Source organism: Simochromis diagramma, unplaced genomic scaffold, assembly GCF_900408965.1.
Source record: "Simochromis diagramma unplaced genomic scaffold, fSimDia1.1 OVJJ01000355.1, whole genome shotgun sequence".
NCBI classification, from domain to species: domain Eukaryota; kingdom Metazoa; phylum Chordata; class Actinopteri; order Cichliformes; family Cichlidae; genus Simochromis; species Simochromis diagramma.
Window position 1 is genome coordinate 742247 of NW_024387174.1, and position 15114 is coordinate 757360.

The window sequence follows — 15114 nt, forward strand, 5'->3', positions numbered from 1 at the left end:
AAAACTGTAATTTACTTGAGTAAGACTTACCAAACTTTACAGACTTTTCTAATCCTTATCACACAGAGGCGACTTTAATGCTGCTAGTGTAGCACTGCAGTCATAGAAGCAGCCACACTATTCTAAACTCTTGCACCTTAAAGATATATGGTTGGTTACAATTAAATAAAGAAACAAATAAGAGAAAACTTAGAACATGTCTCCTGCACTACACTGCTCACAAAAAATGAAGGGAACACTTGACCATCGCAGTATAACACAGAGTCAGTTAAACTTCAGGCATATCCATGTGCACAGGAAGCAAAAACCACTCTGACCATCGGTTTCACGAGCTTTGTGCAAATCAAAGTAACAACAGGTGCATTCGAGCAGGAACAAGAAAACCCCCCCCAAAATATAAATATTTCTGCTGGTGGCGGCCACCGAACATTGCTCTCTCCCTTTTCCCCCTGAAGGTTTTTCGGCTGTTTTTATTTTTGCTTCTGTCCTTGTCACTGCTGGTAGTATGGGACAATATTATCAAGAAACCATACCACAGGAATGAAGCTTTTCCCAAAAATGTGATTCTGTTAATCTGGACGTAGTGTTTTCAGAAATGTTTCAACACACATCCAAGCGACTTCTTCGGTCACCTCACAAACAATGGACCTCACAGCCCATTGTTCATTCAGTGGGCTCGTTTCAGTCATTATGCAAATGTGCTGTTTATAAGGTTGAGAAACCTGCAGTCAGCTGAGACTGAAGAAGGCTTAACTTAAAAAGCTTAATTTCTTTGCATGCATAAAGAAATTAAGCTTTCTAACCCAAACCTGGTAATTTTATGTGATCTGAAACTTAAACAGCTTAAATTAAACTGACAGCACAAAATTTTTGTTGTATGGATTTCCAACTGTAGTGTCAGCTGCCACGTCCTTCCTCATACGCAGACTTTATCACCTTCAGAGCGAAGGCCATCAGACTGTGCAGACAATTAACTGCTTTAAGACTGAGGGTCAAAATCACCAGCACACCCAGTCTCTCTGTTATTTTGCAAAAACCCCATGGTATCATTGAGCCGCTGTGAGCAGGGTTTGAACCTGCGCAGGGAGACCCTATTGGATTTCAAGTCCAACACCTTAACCACTCGGCCATCACAGCTGCAAAGTGTAGTGGAAAGTGTGCAGACTTACCATATACACTTAAGGAAAACTGGCACAAATGTTTAGTTTGAGAAGGATGATGGTCCTGTGCTATCTGGGAGATGGTGAAAAAGTTGCTGCTTATATATCATTATATACATATATGTGGGGATGTAACAGCGGTGCAGTCGTGACCACTGTTGCCTCACATGAAGAAGCTTCACATGCGCTCCCTGTGTCTGTGTGGTTCTTCTCTTCAGGTGCTCTGGGTTCCTCCCACAGTCCAGACATGCTTGTTAGTTGAAATGGTGATTCTAAATTAGGTGTGAAAATCAGTGTGAATGCTTCTCTCTCTCTCTGTGTTAGTCCTGTGACAGACTGCTGACCTGTCCAGTGTGTACCTCACCTGTTGCCCCATGACAGCTGGGATAGGCTCCTGTGACCCTAATTTGGATAAGTGGAAGAAAACGGATGGATGGATAGTAAATGAGCACTTTTCCCCGTTAACCTTTTTTTTTTTCTTTGTCAATCTTATAATCTGTACTGCTGGTGGATATAATGATATTTCTGCTTTTAGTGGCTATTATCGCTCATGGTAACTTATATCTACAATATCCCTCACACACATGCCATTTGGGGGAGTCTTCAGTAACTGCAGTTACTAATCATTTCCAAAATGGTATAGCTATACCTATATATAGCTATATATATATATATATATATATATATATATATATATATATATATACATTGTTTATTATATTATATATATATATTATATTGTTTATTATTATATTGTACATTGTTAGTTCTTGCTCACTTCATGTTATTACTTATTTTCATGTGTTTCATCGGCCACAGTAACGGCTCATTTTTTGTTTGATTCAGTTTTCCCTCCTGTGCTTTTGGGTCCACAACACACCGGCATCGGCTGTAACAAGTTGTTTTTGGGGCTTGGTACCCAATTTTGGAGAGTGGGGATGCCTGACAGGAGCTTGTGGTACTGAGGCAGGTTACTGGCAGATTCCAACATGGATTTTAAAATGCACAATCCTCTGTAAAGCTCTCACACCTTACTTTCTATATGCAGCCCTTTCCTCTCTACTCCATCTCCACTACAACTTCCACTTGTTTTGTTTTTGGAGTTTGGCTTCAGGAAAAAAACCCCACCATAATAGATCACCTGCTGATCCCTGTTGGTCCCCAAACCAGTGACCCCATTTATTCCCATTTATCTGATGCACAAGTACCATTTGAGAGTTTTTATTTTGTAGCATTTCTTGTTAGAATACATTCACATAAACACTGAAATATGAGCAGCAGCAATTATACTGTTCATAAGCTATTAATGAATTCCTGTTAAACTATAACTATTATGGATCAACATTAAACTAGTCTGCAGTTTTATTACATGCCATTTTTCACTTTTAAGGCTTCCTGAAATGAAAAATTATTTTTTAAAAACCAATATTATGAGCTGAACATGGCTGCAAATTACAGAGAATCATATGAAATTAGTTGTGCTCCATGCAAGTAAAAGTGGTGTCAATTTCACCATTAAACTGAGATATTTCTTTTGGGAACAAAGTAATATTAAAGAAGCTAGAGTCAGATTAAATGTGCAACTTTTCTGACTTCTTTGTGGGTAATTTTACTGCTTATTTTCCTAATTTTTACCCCAAGTGACTGCTGATTCTGGAGGGCACTGCAAAGCAAACTAAAAGTCATTAGAATAATGAAGAGTGCACACTAAACTATTGTGCATTAACCTTCCACCTTTCAGTTATATTAGGCGTGTGATGCCATTAAGTGGTGGGATGATATGAATGAGAGCCGTGAGATGGGATGTGAACGTAATGATGTGAGTCCTGTGCTTCTGAAGGCAGGTGGAGGCTGGAGGTGTTTTAATGACCTGCATCATCACAGCTAATGGGACCATTTATTTTCAGACAAAAAAAGAAGTTAATAACTGTTTTTCTTTGCGTCGTACCTACTGAGCTCTCGCGTCTTCCCACACTTGCTGCCATTTTCACGTTTTTCATCATCTTTCACTTGACATCCTCTGATATAGACACAAAAACACACCCTCGCTAGTCCAAAAAGCCCTTCATTAACTCACACCCATTTGTGAATGAAATAGTAGACTTTCCACTTGATTTAAATAGAGGTTATCCAAGTTGCAATGTGACAAACTGTCTGCTTAATCTGCCTCTAAAGTTTTACATGAGCAGATCTACACGATGGTGTTGTGCAGCTTGAGCTTTGCAAAACAGGTGAGCAGATTTTAGAGAGCATGTGCATGTAGCAAAGAACAAATTGGTGAATAACTGGAGGGGATTGGTGCTGGATAGGGGTGCACGGAAGTCTTTGTCATCCAACTTAATTATGTCAAAAAAGTGTTTGCAGTACAAACCATGATTTTTTTTACATGAAGACAAATGAGCAGTCATACCAAAGTGATAAAAAAGTGATAATGCACTTGAGCAGCAACAATAAGACAACCCCACAGTTCTTCTCGTGGCCGCCTGAGGCTGGATCCAAAGGAGAGTCAGTCGCTATAGATTGCACAAAAGTGCACAAAACATTCCTTAGTGTATATATCATTGTATACCGGTATGCAGATGTGTTGAGGTCGACCTATCAAATATTGGGGCCGCACATCACCGGTGTTGTAATCCAGCTGATTCCTGTACCTCGCTTTAGCCTCTCAGCCACCACAGGTTTTTCTGCCCTTGCATTCTTTGAGGTAAATGCATCAGTGGGTGCAGAAAGTGCAAAAGAAAATGCTGATGTTAGTCGTTCAGATGATTGCTGCCTTGCACGCAAAAGGCCATAATGTTCTGGAAGATGCAGAACAGCAGAGGGAAAAAAAGAGAGAGAGCAGGAAGCTTGCGTGGCTTCGTATTGCACACTGCTTGTGTTTATCAAAGCTTAAGAAGGGAAGTTTCTCCATTCAGCCGGTGTTAATGAACCTTATTTAATAGAATAATGAAATTAGGCATGGCAGGGGGGAAGCAAGAGGCACCCGCTCACTGTCCGGTTTGTGTGTGTGGGCTGACAGCTGTGGATAATCTCATTTGCTAAGCATAATTAATGGCAAGTGGTTTCATTTACTTGTAATGTGGACTGTCTTTTCTCAAGGGCAAAGAAATATGAAAACTTTTTGGATTAATTTTCCTATCGACTGACTCGGTATAAGGAAGGAAATTTGTAAGAGTAGATTTTTTTCTTATTTTATTAAAGCTCCTGCTCCTTTCTTACTTTTGTACTTTATTGTCTTTAATGAGCCTCAGTACAAATATAAAAGAGGAAAAAAGGCTGGTCTTTCTTTTATGAGACAGTAAGTATGCCATTCTTGGCCAGGACTTCAGGGCTGTGGTTGTTCTGCTGTCAGGGTTTCCGGCTTGAACTTTTGTTGGGTTTCACTGCACGGGTTTGAATCCTGTTCCCAGTAATGTTAAAATAATATCTCTAATATTTATAACAGGCAACACTTTCTAAAGCCATGATTGCCAGTGAGCACTGTGCAATTATGAGGTGTTCCAGAAAAAAACATGTTAATAGCTGGAAGGTTTGAGAAAAAACTTGAAATTTTGACTTAAGATGTTGTTTTTTCAGTAGTGGAGACACCTTCAATACATGCAATGCATGGGTGACCTTTAGGCTGATAGGAATGCAGCATGAAATGGTGAGCTTCTAACAAAATCCAGTTTAGTTGCATCAGTAGAAGTTTGTTTGCACGATGTGACCTCCAGATGTCCTCCTGATGCAGCAAGGAAAGAAAAAGCAGTTGTGCATTGAAGATTTTGGTCCAGGCTCTACAGCCTACATTCATCAACTATGAGTGAAAATAGAGAAAATCCTGGACTCAACCATTTTCACCAGATAATCCTCCTTTCTGACTTACAGAATGATAAAACTTTACTAACCTGACTTCATTTTCATTCAGTATGGCCTGAAACTATGACCATAAATGCATCAGCTGTCTTCTAAAGTCCCAGAGAAAAAAGGTAGAAGCTACACCCACACTTTATGCTATTTATCTGTCCTACCCTCATTTTTTACTCTAAACAGCAGAACTAGTCTGTATTATCTTTCATCTGTGTTTTGCTAGCAGACATTAAAGTGATGACCCATTACAACTGCATGTGCCATTTGTCACATTGGGTCAGTTAAATAAACTGACATATATCATTGTTTTTTTTAGATTTCCTCACAAGTTGCCTTTACATGCAACATTCAAGCGCAGGCACTGAGCAGTGATGGTGGTTACGGCGCTGGACTGGAAGCTCAGTGAGGGAATGTAGGTCCAAATCAATGGACCTGCATGGAGACAACCATGTGACTTTGTAACCAATCAAATGTGCAAGCTGTTTCAAAAGTATGTTAATCATTATACTGTATTTATTAATTATATTATTGTAATCACCAATATATTTTTATGTTTCTGTAATTGTTAATAGTAAAATGTAATTATTGTTGTTATTCATGAATTATCAAATGTACTATTTCACAAAACAAAGAAAAAAAATAGAAAAGCACTTTGTTATTTTTGATTAAGATGATAATTATTACAAATAAGTAAGTTATTTGTAATAACTGTAACTGTAATGTAAGTAAGTTATTTTCTTACATCCGTGAACAGAAAAGTTTGTTTTAATTTAATATGAGATGTTTTAACCGAAGCAGGGCAGTCTTGAGTTTTGGTGCTGGGGCTAAAGTTGTAATAACTGTCACTGTCCTTTAAAATGCTGAAGAGTTTGCAGTTCTTTTATTATCCAGTAGAAAAAGAGCGCTTCTACAGATTCTAGTGTTGCCTAAGATTAGTTTTGATGTCTCTTTCTATGTTTCTTAAGATGGAAAGAGACTGTTTGCGTCTTTGAACGATGAAATGGATTTCAAAATGCTCCTCCTTAAAATCCCACCAATGTTCATTTTAGAGTTTGTTTATAGGAGATAAGAGAAGGTGTGCACAGTAGAGCTGAGCTCAAACATGACCTAATTCATTGCTCATTACAAGAAGAAACACTATAGAGTTGAGAAAAAATTAGATTTTCAAAGTAGAAAAAAATCCTTTTTATCTTCTACCTGTGAGGAAAATCTGCTGTGATAACGCCTCCAGCTTTGATCAGCTCTCCGTTCACGTGTGGGCGGGCTGAGAGAGCAAACTGCTGACAGCATGTTCCAATGAGCTAAACATTTGCACACAACGCGCGCTGTTCGCACAGATGCACACAAACACACGTCCCACACATACTCCTACAAAGTTACAGAAAAACAGCGATTAACGCACCAAAGTGAATGACAAACGTAGCACGGCGCTGTTGTCCACCAGCAGGTGAGTCACCGTGGTCAAAGTCTCTGTACAGTTCGTCACAGGGTTAAACAGCCATCTGCCTCTGAAGGCTCGAGCACACTGCGATTTCACTTCAGTGTGCGACGTCGATCTAAAAACCTGTAGGACGTTACGTTTGATGGATACAGAATTGGAAACTAGACGTTTGATGATATTACACATCGTCATCATTATCCAAATGAGCTACGTCTTAATCAGCATGTCTCACGCTGCGTTTTGATTGGGTCGTTAGTAGATATAACCACGACTGAAGATATCATCACAATCTTTTCAGGCTGTATTTGTAGATGCCTGAACTTAAAGCCAAAGATCTTTTTGACAAGTATGGCTGTTGGTGCACTACTTGCTTAAGGTTGCACCACTGGTCTGGACTTTTAATCGGTCACTGCAGCACCTTCTTTCTTTTTTCAGCCATTCTGTTGCAGATTTGCTGCTGTGCTTGTGATCATTGTGCTGTTGCATGACTCAATTTTGGCCACGTTTTGACTGTCAGACAGATGGCCTCTCATGTGACTTTGGTATACAGAAGAGTTCATGTTTGCCTCAAAAACTGCAAGTCCACATCATCACCCCTCCAAGGTCTAGCACAGTATTGCACATTGTCTGTGCAAAAGGGTTAGGTGGTTTGTTTAAATGCAGCTTTGCAAACCTAAGCTGTGCTGTGAAAAAGGTGAGATTCAGGTGGAGACAATGCAAAGAGACAAGTGAAAAAATTCACTGCAGAAATCAGTGGAAATGATTTAGTTGGTGGTGTCACAATACATGCAAAAACTAAAGCAAAGAAGCAAAAGGAAGCAGCTGTGATGGCCGAGTGGTTAAGGCGTTGGACTTGAAATCCAATGGGATCTTCCCGCGCAGGTTCAAATCCTGCTCACAGCGAAGCGCTTCTTTTTGGCACCATGTCCAGATTAACCCACGTACCCATGAGGTAGTGGGAAGCTGTGGTTCAGACACAGTATGTGTTGTCTTGTCACATCAACTAAGAAATCTAAAATCTAACTGGCCCCAAATAAAAATGTGTTGTCAAATCAGAATAACCATTTGAGGCTTCCTTGTGGGAACAAAGGGGTGAAGATACAGTGTTTCCTCCTCAGTAAATTATTTTAAATAGTTAAATATGCAATGAAAACTTTTGGTATTATTAGATGTAAAACTACCAGTTTTCACATTTTGAAAAAAAAAGTGCACCACTGTGTCTTGATGTGTGCTCAATCATCCAGGTAAATAAATCCAAGACCATCTATGTAAAAGACCATCTCTGAACAGATGAGGGGGCCTAAGGGTACATCTTTCACCATCTTGCAGCTATTCCCCAACTCTGTGAATGGTACTCATGGCTATTGATCAATGGTCATGACAGTTTGCATATTAATAATCAAGCAACGGACCTCACAGCCCATTGTTCATTCAGTGGGCTGGTTTCAGTCATTGTGCAACTGTACTGTTTATAAGATTGGGGAAACCTGCAGTCAGCTGAGACTGAAGAAGTCACTTGGATGAGCGATGAAACGTTTCTCCCACTGCAAACGCTACGTCCAGATGAACAGAATCAACTTTTTGGGATGTGCACCACTGTGATTAACTTTGTGGTTCTCCAACTGTGGGGCGAGGCCCACTGTGGGTGAGACATGGAGTCACTGCAGGTGACGGAGAACCAGGTGAAAAATATGAAAATATAAAGTTGAATTAATTTTTTAAGGAAAATAAACTGTAGCTGTTTCTTGATGCTATTGCTCTGACATTTGTTCAAATAAGACTCATGACAGAAACAATAAAAACTGGGTTTTGGGGCATTAACACTTTGTGGCTTCTGCAGTAAAAGTAATGTCTTTACTTTTACCCCCTAAAAGAATTAAACACACACAGTTACAGTTGTATCCAGACTGCTCTGTGTTAGCTTCATTAGTCAAGTCAAGTGGCTTTATTATCATTCCAACCATGTGCAGCGGTACAGCACACAGTGAAACAACACAACGTTCCTCCAAGACCGTGGTGCTACATATGACATATAACAAACAATCAACACAGGACTAGATAAAGTGCAAGTGTGCAAAAATTGCAAAAAATCAAAACAAAGAGAGTGCAACACCAGACACAACAGTGCAACAGAAATGTGCAAAACACTGAGTATTGTGCAAAAAGTCACTTGGTGTCTGAAGGTATATGTGTGTGTGTGTCAGTCCAGTACCTCACAGTTCTTTGGTTTGGGAATTTTCTGACTGGTTCTTGATCTCATCCTTCTCACTCGAATTTAAGAAGTCCTGGTGAGTACACCAAGCGTCAAATCTCCATTAAAAATGATAAACACATCTACAAAATCCAGATAAAATGCTTTTGGACCCTTTCTGCATATTTTCACTGATGATATTGAGGCAGTCAAGAAGAGCAGAAAGCACAAAGACAGTTTAAAATCTTTATCTAAAGTTTAATAAATAGCAGCAAGCTGACTGCATTTTTCCAAATGTATTGTGCTGGCTTTCAAACCCATTTTTCCATTTTGTCTAATTAAAACATTGCAGCTAAGTGTTTGCGATTTCACCACAGATCCATGTCAGATACCATTTTCTTCCCCACGCAGCGAGAACAGGCTGCAAAGCTTCTCTCCGGCCTAAATTTAGTTCAGTACGTCGTCTCATCTCATCGCACTCAGGGAACAAACGTCTGCTTTCAAATCAACAAGCTGATGATCATTATTTGGAAACGAGTGATGAAATTATTGCCTGAAACATACGGTGATGTGCAATGAAACTCAAACGAGAGACAATAACAGTGGCAGCAGTAATCTATGGCAGCCTGTTGCCTGCTTCCAATGGGCCTCGCTTCAGCTTTTAATGCCCTCGCCTGCTGACTCGCTGTCACTTCATCAGTTTGAATGATTAGGCGGTGCTTATCTCTCACTGTGAGCCGTGTTTGCTGGCTCACAGTTGGAGAATCGCTTAATTGTTTTGTTAGTTTATCGAGGCCCAAGTGTAGTCAGAGAAATGAGTGGGTTAAATCTAATGTTGCTGTCAGTGTAAGAAAGAAATATATCATTTTTTTCTGTAGATTAGACTTTTTTTTATAAACCATCTGGCTAAAGTGTGCAGGGCGTCTTTATCTTTGGGCCACATTTGGTCTTAACTGGGGCCGGTTTAGGTCCTGACTTAACCCTGCTTGTTTTGCACTGTAGTTAGACATCCTCACCTGCTGTCAATCAGCTGATGCTCCCCGTTATTCCCCATCAGACTGTCTCATTCTCATTACAGTCGAGTTTTCCACCGTTTTCCTCGTGTTTCCGTTTTCTCTCTGTGTATTTTTTGCATCCTGTTAGTCCCAGTCACATTCCTTGCGATGTTTATGTCAGATTTTTGGCCCTTTTGACTTTTTGACATTAGCCTGGATTAAAGAGTAGGATTTAGTGCTTTTCCTCTGACTGCCTGGTCCTGTGTTTGAGTCCTCTCTGGGGTCATTGCACAGGGTAAGTCCGGCTGCTTTAACTCAGCCACAGGTCTGTACTACAAAGCAGGATTATCCAGGTGATTTCGGGGTTAACCCTGGGTGTTCGCTGTTATGGAGACGGTTTATTTCTTGCTATGTCATACTTACATCGCCATGGTTACTTATGCTGCAGATATAATCTCTGGAGCAGTGTTGTTGTGCTCTAGATTAAAGATCAGGTAAGAAATCACCGCCTACTGACCAATCAGATCTCTGGAAAATATCATCACCATTCCTTGTAGATGTCTCTGATCACTGTGCACAGATAACAGGAGAGCCTAAAGTTTTATTCTATAAGCATCTAAAATCTTTGTCTTCCCCTGAAGCACGTCTTTAATACATACACAAACTTTTTGTAGCAACTATGTTATTGTTCTTGTTCCCTTAAAATATGATCCTAAATTCTATCAAACTGGCATGTTGTCTCAGCCTACATTTCTGTGTCTATACAAATCAAATTGTAACAAAGTTGGGACTCTGTGTAAAATCTAAATGAAGGCAGAATGCGATTGAACCCAGCTGCTCAGGGGTCCTGTTTGTTCTGTTTGTTTCACGCTGCACCAAATGTTTTCAGCTGGTTTAGCATAGTTTTGTTGATGCAAAGCCTAAAACATGTGTCGTTTGGATGGGAGCATATTCTGATGTAAAACCTGCATACACCTTTCAACGCTGATGGTGCCTTTCCAGATGTGCAAGCTGCCAGTTCCATAAGTACTAATGACCTCCAATGCCAGCTGATAACAAGCCAAATGCTCCCTCTCCTCTTAATTCCAAAAACAGTGGCATCCATGTTTTTCGAACAGAATTTCACATTTTGTGACTTCCACTTTGCCTCAGTCTAGAGTCCAAGCCTCTGTTCTTGGACTCCACCGACTGTCAGGGTCTCTCAGTTTCCTGCTCTTCAGCCAACACACATGTTTCTGATTTGCTCATGACCTGCCAGTACTTGAGCACCCGCTCGAGCAGCCACTCTCTGCCAGATTGTTGTGGTGATCGGGCTCAGTCGTGCTTGTGTGCTTCCTAACGTTGCCTTTTTCCTGCCTTGCGGTCTCGTGTTCGGTTGGCTGAAGACCTCCTCTTGTGTTTAGTACTCACCTGCTGTCTCAGGCTGGTTTGCTCCTCTAAGGAAAGGATTAATCTTCACTTACCTGCCAGAACTCAACAACCTTTACTTAAATCCCTGGAATTCTCGCTGCATCTCATCTCATTGCATTTTGTTTTTACTCGGGTTATTGTTGTCAAATAAGAACATTTGTCTGATCATTTGCACCAAGCAGGTGTGACAAAAAAAAACACGTAAGAAAACCAGAAGGGGGCAAATACTTTTTTGCAGCACTGTCAGCCTGAAGTTAATCACATTTGCCATTTTTATTTTATAATCTACTATTAAAAGTGCAATTTAAAAATAAGAATTCTGGATTTTGCAATAAAAATATCAGTGATTATCTTATTCTGTCACTGCTTCAGCCCCACTGGGGATCAAAACTCAGCTGCGGCACTGTCCTTCCAAGCTGCAGAGAAGATGGGACCCCTAACGCTCGCAGAGTTATGGCCACACTTTACCCGCTGAGCATCCCTGCAATTAAGTTAAATGGGCGCACAAACCATATTGCTAATGGTTTCACAAAGCCCAAGCCCCAGAGAAGTGTGGCGATTGAAGAATCCATCAGTGAAATTGCGCACTGACATGCCCCACTAAGTTTGACTGCACGATGGAGCTCACTTATCCAAAATGCATCCAATATACAAATATAGCCAAACACACGCCACGTCATGACACAGAGCCGTAGCAGACAGCAGCTGTTTGTCGCATGTCGGAGAATCATAATCCTCGCTAAAAGCAGGACAATCAAATCATTTCTCCAACGAGACTTTGCAGCCAACAAATGACAGTTTGTTAATTTGACTGAAAAGGCAACAGAAGGGGATTTTTTTTTTTACAGCCAAATGGCAGTTTATTTTTACTGAAATGCCCCCAAAAAGTTCATCTGTATCCAGACAAAAAACAGATACAAATCCAGATTAACAAAGTAATTTCATTGCAGTCTGCGCTCAGAGGGTCCTCGCAGCGTGCTGTAATAAACGAGCTGAAATGAAGCGGCTTTGCATCTAGAAAGTTCTTGACATGTTCTTGATTTTTTTTTCCTCTTTAATCAACTCACTGATGTTTTTATTTCAAGGTGAACTCCGATGCATCTGAAAACTACCCTGCTGGTTTTGTTGTCTCTCTGTTTCTGAGCTTTTTGCGCATCTTTTGACATAATTGTGCTTCCCATTATTTCTCTTCTCTGACTTTTACTTTGCCTCGCTTGATCTCCCGAAACTGCTGTAAAATATCTCAAAATAACCTCCTCCCTGTGGAGGAATATAGGTGACAGCTGAGTGCCTTAATTATGGGGACAGAAAAAGGTGAATAAGCTGCGAGTGCTGCTCCACGGGGCTGTGCTCATTTGCAGATTCAGGACTTTATTTAGGGGTCTACAATACGGTGCAGTACTCAGTGTCATGTGTGACTATTGATCTGTGTAATAAAAACAGATGTCATCGATATGAAACCCACCGGTTTATAAATTTCATGGTCCTGGTTTTTTTTTGGGATTTATTGGGTTTTTATTCCTGTTTTGATTCTTAATGTTTTGTGTGTCTCCAGCCTTTCCCTCCCTCCGTCTTCTCCTTGTGTTTATCATATCTCCCTGTTTTATTTTGGAATTGTTTTTCCTTGTGCGTCCCTCCCTGGCTTTCACTTCTTGTCAAAATGGATCATCTTCTCCACCACCTTCACTCCACACCATAAAAAACTCTCATTAGGCTAAAACAGTCATTTAAATAAAAATATTTAAAAGGAACAAAATCTCCAGCATCATCATTATGAGTTGGGCAAGAGAAATAACCCAAAGCGAGATGCTCAAGCGTCTTATTCATGACTAATGGGAGGGTGGAGCGAGAGGTGGACCCGTGGATTGGTGCATCAGCAGTATTGGAGGCATTATACTCGGCTAAAGTGGTGAAGAGAGAGCTCCAAACATTCATCCAATCTTAAAAAATGACAGAAAGAGCAAAGCTGTGAATTCAAGTGCCTGAAATGAGTTTCCCTGTCTTTGAGGCAGGCTGACAGGCTGAGGACCTTGGACGCCCGGTGGGAGCTAAGAGAAGAACTACTCCTACATTATGTTGGAAGGAGCCAGTTGAGGTTTCTTGAGCACACAACAATAGGGAGGAGACTTTGGAGCAAGCCCAGAACCTGCTGTGGAGATCAGGCCTTGGGGGCCACGAGGGACTGTTCAGCGCTGCTGGGGAGAAGGGCGTCTGGAATATCCTCCTTAGCCTGCTGCTTTGGATAAGTTGAAGATAACGGATTGATAGATGGATGTTGGATTCAGTAAGATTTGAAACGAATGACTAAGAACATAACAACAGTCCACATAACATCCAGTCTACCATGCAGTCACCAGCACCTTTTAGAAACGGGTCTGTGCTCTCACCATGATTTGGAAGGTAGACAAATGTGTGCGCGGAGCCTCGTGTTCACCCAACCGATGATGAAAAATACGACGTGAACCCTCACATATGGGTGGATGCGTAATGGCTGTTCATGTTTGAACCAAACTGTGAGGGAGGAATCGGCTCTGCCAAACTAGCCGCTGCTGCCAGTCATGTGGAAATGTTCCCGCAGAGTTCAGCAGCAGTGTTTTCTGAACTCTCTCACCTTTTAATGCACATAAAGACTTTATGAAAGACTTAAAGGAAAACGGGAAATCTCAGAAAAACATTCAACTTCCTTTTAAATTAAATTTGATGTTTCTGTAACACTGTAAACAGAAAAGGCTTGGTAATCCCATGTGATTACTTCCTCTTTTCCCCCTCCCCATTTACTTGTTTGAGTGACAGTTTGCTTATACATCCAGCTGTCTAGAAGCTCACAGTCTCAGAAGAACAGAGAAACTCAAACACTGCTGAATTACTGAGCGCACAGCAGTCGCACGACACGAGTCTCCCTCCTGCTGCGCGCTCACAGAGCTCCATTGTAAGCAGAGACGTTTGCCATTTGAGAAAAAGATCCCACCTTCTGTTTCTAAAATGACAGCTGGCATTAAAGTACAGCTCATTGTTGGATACTGTGGAAGCATTAGCTGAGTGCATTGTGGTCCGAAAATAGTGGGATTTGTGGGGACTAATGATTTTCTGGAGGCATTTATTTTTCGTAGAGGGCACGCTTTGATGCACAAAAAAGGCCAACGGGTCATTAATGAAAGTGGAAAAGGCTTTGCGCACTTTGAATAACTGCTGGATTTAATACCGTGGCCATCATGGAGTAATCTGCAGCATTTACCGAGGATTATCATGTGCAGAACAATGCCAGTGTAATCCTAAAAGGCTGACCTGTTGGTCAGACCACTGTAATTATGATTATCGGAGCTCATATCCTGATGAGACATTTATACGCACACGAGTAAACAGAAAGTGAACATTTTTGGCTGCACGTTGGGACTTCTTAGACACAGAAAGTGGAAAAAGGAGCAAACTGAAAACTTCATTGACACTTTTGAGTCACAATCGCCTCTGTCCTTCCTCACAAGTGTTTATTTTTTTGGAGATGAACGGAGGTGATGGTGTCGCAGTCGGCCGTGGCAGCAGCTCTATTCCTGTAACTCCTTCTTCTTGTAACATCTTCATTTTTAGCAGCAGAGGATCTCGTCTTTGGTTTCTTTAATTGATTAACATGCCTGAGATGCACCGCGTTGCCATGATTGCATTGTTCACATTTTTGTTGCTTGATCAGCAGTTGGGTTTGGCTCATCCTGTGTTACAGCTATAAACGCTGATAGGAGCCCAGAAATGAATGAGCAAAAACAGCAAACAAACAAATCAAGCAGAAAAGGTTCTCCGGAGAGTCTGAACCACGGAGACAGAGAGGGAGCATACACCTGAGACTCTCTGCAGACATCCACCAACTGAAGATGACAATAATTAAAGCTGAAAACAACAATCACCAGGGCAGATATGTGAATGTCCTGACTGATGTCATGTGGTTAAATAGCAACTGCACCAATTTGGCTTTTTACACCAGCTCCTAAACCTCAGGAAGACTTTTTGTCATCAGTCTGACAGGAACATTAAACCTGCACGCAGACATCTCGCTGTTCTGTCATTCAGACACACGGA

General features: G+C 40.9%; 1 protein-coding gene and 2 non-coding genes across 3 annotated transcripts in view; 1 reads left to right on the plus strand and 2 right to left on the minus strand.

Moving 5' to 3' along the window:
* LOC120744893 (double-stranded RNA-specific editase B2-like) overlaps positions 1-15114 on the minus strand; it is a 36677-nt gene that overhangs the window by 18738 nt on the left and 2825 nt on the right. The gene's annotated exons all lie outside the window — the stretch shown is intronic.
* Positions 1056-1137, minus strand: trnas-uga. Its single transcript has one exon. It is a non-coding gene; the product is annotated as a tRNA-Ser (tRNA).
* On the plus strand, positions 7272-7353 carry trnas-uga. The gene has a single exon. It is a non-coding gene; the product is annotated as a tRNA-Ser (tRNA).